Source organism: Anomalospiza imberbis, chromosome 17, assembly GCF_031753505.1.
Source record: "Anomalospiza imberbis isolate Cuckoo-Finch-1a 21T00152 chromosome 17, ASM3175350v1, whole genome shotgun sequence".
Classification (NCBI taxonomy): Eukaryota; Metazoa; Chordata; class Aves; order Passeriformes; family Viduidae; genus Anomalospiza; species Anomalospiza imberbis.
The window spans coordinates 9,371,229-9,376,788 of NC_089697.1; the positions used below are offsets into that span (position 1 = coordinate 9,371,229).

At 44.2% G+C, this 5,560-nt stretch overlaps 1 long non-coding RNA gene across 1 annotated transcript; it reads right to left on the reverse strand.

The window, feature by feature from the left end:
• Positions 1 to 1,927: 1,927 nt before the first annotated feature.
• LOC137484448 (uncharacterized) lies at positions 1,928 to 4,052 on the reverse strand. Its single transcript, XR_011004867.1, has 3 exons — positions 3,228 to 4,052; positions 3,021 to 3,117; positions 1,928 to 2,830 (listed from the first exon to the last, which is right to left on the reverse strand). It is a non-coding gene; the product is annotated as an uncharacterized lncRNA (long non-coding RNA).
• Positions 4,053 to 5,560: the final 1,508 nt, after the last annotated feature.

Genomic DNA, 5,560 nt, shown 5'->3' on the forward strand with positions numbered 1-5,560 from the left:
GCCTTGCACAATTACACTGAGGCACAATTATGTGGAACACAAAAATGTACATTTTTTTGTAAAAGAAGTAAAAAAAAACATGTTTATTTCATCATTAATAAAGAACTGACAGCATAGGGAGTGAAGGTAAAAGAGGTTATATTTGAGAGTGGAGGAAATGATGAGAACAGACCAGCTATGACACACTAGAGGGAATGGGCCTGGATTCCACATATTTCCAGCATGAGAATGTCCTCAAGGATCTGAAGAGAGGTCTGTTCAAATAGAAATGGCCACTGCTGCCCTGGGATTGGCATCAGGATCAGGGGGATCTCTCCCTGGCCTGGGATAAAAATGATATAATGAGGGAAGAAGGGGTGAGACTTTGAGGCTGTGTCAGGAGATCGCCCTGGGGTGAGAGTTTGGATCTCCTGTTCCAGGTAGATCCTTGTCTCTGCTTTTGTGAGCACTGCTCCATAATCTGCCTTAACAAAATGCAGAAGTCTTTGTTAAGAAATAAAAAACCGTCTTTCAGGAGCTCTCCTCCTTCTCTCCAGGAAATCTGACACTGTCTATCATCCTGGCCTGTTTTGTGTTCCCATCAATCAGCCCCTTTTCCTCATTAAATCCTGCCCTGTTTCTCCAGGTCCAAGTCTTTTCACGAACCTCAGTGCGTTGCCAGAAAGCCTTGATGGATTTCAGTTCTTGGAACTGCACTGTTTCCTTTGTCCTGGCATGTAGCTTGCATGCAGATCTGCTCTTTAAAGAGATCTGGAGCATCATTCAAGTGGATTACAGGGAGCTGGCAGATTCCAAAGGCTTTATAAAAAATGTCTGGTTTTTGGCAGGCAGATTGTCCCTTGAAAAGGGAATTCCATCAAAGCTGACCTTCTCTGCATCCGAGAGCTTCAGATAATTTGTGAAATACATACATGCTTCATTTTTGCTCACAACATGGATAACTCTGATGAAAAAAAAAGTTATTTCTCTTTACCATTCTTTTAATGTCCCATAAATTAGGAGAGAGCAGCAAATACAATAAGAGGCCATTTTCACTTTTTATTCCACAACCTTTCCGTTCAGACACAGTCTCTGAAAAACTAATTAAGGCACTAGTGGTGGCTAATGCAGGCACTCCAAATAATGCATGCACTCCAAATAATGCACACTCAGGCTCTGTTTCCAGCCAGAGCAGCCCAGGTTCATTGACATTGTACGCCAACAAATGAATTCAGTCTGGGGTAATGCCTCCCGATTAAATTTTCCGCAGCCCACTTAACTGGAGCTTTGGTGGGTGTTTGACAGACACTTTAAACTCCCTGGAGACCTTCTGCTCTCCCCTTTGCATTCCAGTCCCTTCTAAAGGCCAGATTCTGGCTGCTTTCAGCTTGATTAGTGACTTGCTTGTTCCATGGAGTTCCAGTGAGATGAAGTGCAGGGCTGAATGTTGTTCCACCTGGGGAGAGGTAACAGAATGGGTTCAAAACGGTGATGCTGATAACAAAGGGGTAATTTTTAAGTTATCCCATCACAACCACAGCTCAGAAAATTGGTTTCAGGGAAGACCCTGGGCTGGAATTCAAGAAATGGGTCAGCCTTAAGTTTAAGCCTTAAACTATAAAATAGTGACAGACAAGGGAGAATGGCTTTAAAGTGAAAAAGGTTTAGATTAAATGTTAGGAAGAATTTCTTCCCTGTGAGGGTGGTGAGGCCCTGGCACAGGTTGCCCAGAGAAGCTGTGGCTTCCCCATCCTTGAAAGTGTCCAAGGCCAGGCTGGACAGGGCTTGGAGCAACCTGGGATAGTGGGAGGTGTCCCTGCCCATGGCAGGGATGGCACTGGATGACCTTTATGGTCCCTTCCAACCCAAACCATTCTGTGATTCTGTGAAAGTAAGATTGCAGAACCTGTTTCCCCACCTTGTCTGCTCACAAAATTACTGCCATAACTCTTTAGGAAGAGTTCATTCTACCCTCTGCCTTCAGATTCCAGCCTGTTTCCAGCAGGTCCTGCCTCTCAGCAAGAGATGTGCAGTGACTGTCACAGTGGGACTTCCACAGGGAATGCAGGAAAGGTGCAAATTGACCAAATTACACAAATTTGTGCCGTGAGAGGCAGAAGAATGGACAGCCAAGCCTTGGAGCCTCTGACAGATGGGGATGGCAGGTTGGACTGTCCCCATCTCACAGGAATGACAAGCTGACAAGATAACAAAACCCAGTCAAGCAGTCAGCCAAAAATCCTGCAGATGAAGCTGCTGGAATCACCAGCAGGTGTTGGGAACCAGCTGACGTGGCTGCCAGACACCCACATTCAGCAGCATGGGGATCCCTCTGCTCATTGCGTGGGTTTGATTGAAATGAGATTCAAACAGGACTTTTTTTTTTCCTTACAGGTGGCAGCTCAATGCAAATTTGAAAGTGAGAGTTGATAAATACACACTTAGGGATTGCTTTTATCATCCATTTTGATTTTTATGTTAGAGTTTTATGTTTTTCCTCAGGAAAGTGATGAAACAAATACTGTGTTAATAATTAATGGGTTGGCTAATTGAATTGCTGCCCTTTTCACTTGTGTGATCAGCTGGTATTCACAGCTTTTTAGAGTTTTTTCCCATTAGAATGAGAAGTGGTTGATGTCTGCCTTGGATCTTCTTTGGTATGAATTTATGAGGAATATACACAAATTTTCAGTGAACATTGCAGGAGCACAGCAGGCAGTTCCCTTGATGAGAAAATCCTTGTCTGGACCTCCTGCGGGTGCTCCCTCCAGGGAGATCTGCTTTTCTGCCTGCTCTTGAGGAATCACAGAAACCCAGGGAGTCTGAGAGAGCCCTGCTTCCTCCAGTGACCCTGTGCAATATGAAAACAAGAAGAAGTGGCAGTAGCAAGAGGTTTATTGTGGTACAGTTTGTTAAACTGTGCTTTATAACAAGCTCAGGGCACTACTTGTGGCAAAACATGATCATGTTTAAAAGCAGAGAAGTTCCTTCAGCCCCTCAGACTTGGAATTTCTGTGTACTCCAGGGAACTGATGTGCTACCTGGAGCCATCTGAAAGGTCTTGATGGCACTATTCCTGAACTCCATGGTCCAGGAGCACTGAGTCTATCCCCAGCCTTCATGGTCAAGCAGAAAATCCTTAGAAATCACCAACAACTCCAAATATAGCATAAAAAACTCTCCTGAGTAATAGGAAAGGCATCTAGGGAGGCTGAATCAGTAGAAAAAATGCTTTCTATCGCTCTTACCTTTGTCTTTCAAGTATATACAGTGGACAGAATTTCCTCACAATCCCATCAGCTTCAATGCAGTGCTCTGTTTTCTGTGGAGGTTGTTTGGATTGGATTCCAGCACACACACAAACACATAACTGCATGTTCTCAGTGCCACAGCTGGACAGGACTAGAGCCACAGCTCCCTTCTGGCAGTGCCACAGGGTCAGCTGGCTCTGAGATGTCCTGTTTTAGCCTGTGTGCTCTCTGGCACCAAGGTGCTGTGCCCCGTGCCCTGAGCTGGGTGTGCATGGACCAGGCAGTGAATTAGTTTGGCCTGAGATAGCTCAGATGGCAAAAATCCTTGAATTATCTGCCAAGAAAACTGCAAATGTGCTTCAGCTGAGTCTGTCAATGTGAGAGGAGCAGGGGGTTGCCCAGTCAGCCAGAAGATGAATTTGTGCTTGTTCTGTCAACTGCTGGAGATTGGAATGTCAATATTGAGCCTAATAAACTTCTAGTTTCTAAAACATTAGCTGTGCTGAGATCATGTTTAATAACAATCTGGTCTACCTCAGACCATGCAATGGTCTGCAGGGCTGTCTCTGGGCAGGTGGTGTTGCCAATACTCTGGTTTCTCAGGTATGTTTAGGTGTGTGATTCACCCAAATAAAATTGTGGCCTTGGGCAGCTTCACTCTCAAACCTTCCATGTGCAAAGCAAAGGAGGTAATTTAAAATAAAAGCTGAGGTCTAGAGACTGAGAGATTAATATATTTTCTCAGATTTCTCATGAGAAACTGTAGCAGAGGGCAGGTATTGAATGAACTCTAGTAAATATCCTCATAAGGAGTGTGTGACACCACAAATTTGATGGCCAGCCCCTACAAAGGGCTGATAAAACCCCTGTGACTAATCAAGCTTCTAAAAGACCAGAAGCTAAAAATCTCAGGTCCTTCTGTGGTGCAGACAACTGTTTCCCATCCAGCTTTCAAGGCAGCTGGAAGTGCAGGGAGTGCTGATGGATGCCTGGGTACCAAAGGGCTTTAATTACACTGCCTCCCCCAGAGTTCATCTTTGTGACGTGTACAAAGTACAGGGAAGATATTGAACACGGAGATTTCTTTCCTTTGTTTTTGTCTTGGCTGGATTAATTAAAGATGTCATTGATCCTGACAGGACTGCCTTGGGGTAGTGTGGCTGATGCTGTGCTTGCTACAAGTAGCTGGTGATGAGGGATTTTTTTTTGGTGCTGTATTATTCCATTCGAGTCCACTTGAGTCCGTTTGGAACAACATTTCTCTCTAGAATTATTACATTCTCCCTCTATTTATTGGTAATGTGTGGTAACTTATTCCCTGACATGGGAAATTAAATTGGTTGCTGGTGACTGCAGGGCTTTTGTTTGAATATTCTCTAAATCACAGAATCACAGACTGGTTTGGGTTGGAAGGGACTTAAAATCTGATCTCATTCCATCCTCCTGCCATGGGCAGGGATACTTTGCTCTAGACCAGGTTGCTCCATGCCCCAAGCTGGTTTTGAACACTTCCAGGGATGGGGAATCAACAAATGCAAAGCAGTAATTTAAAGAGAAAATGGGAGGCACTTCCCACCCTGTGCCCAGACACCTGAGCACGGGTGAATTAGAACAGTGCTCACCTTGCAGATATGCCAAAGAAGTTCCTAAAGATTTCTCATCAAAGCCAGGATTCAGTTGTCAAATGCTGGCAGACTGGAGCTTGCAAAGATGGGGAAGGGTGGAATAAATGGATTTGTGGGCAGAGGGCAGGTGACAGGGTCAGAAACACTTGACAGATCCATTTCTCCCAGAGCCCTGCAATTTATCCTGTGTCTGTCACTTCCATTTAGAGGGTCTGGAATGACTTGGTGACCCAGAGGTGAGTGGTGGGTGGGGAGCATCTGTCTTGGTTCCAATGAGGCTGCAGCCATGGCACTGCTTGGGTGCCTTAGAGGCACAAATGCATTTATCACTGCAGTACCCTCTGGTTGGGCAACATTACTAAGATTTTTTTTCTTACTTTATTTATTTTGGAGGCATCAGGAGAATAAATATGAGGTCCTGCAGAGCAGGAACTAAAGCACATTCTTTTCACTCGCAGTCCAATATTTTGACCACAAGACTCACTTGTCAGGTGGCATCCTAAAAACTTGTTCTATTTAATCTATTCCTCCAGAGACTTTTGAATATATAATATATACCTGCTAAAAATAAATCTGCAGAAGATGGAGTTTGACAAGTTTTTCACTACCTCTCCAAGAGTGTAATCATTTTTAAATCAGCTGCTGTTTTCTGTATTAGAAGTTATTGTCTCTGATAGAAATATCTCAGTTGTACATTGGCTTCTA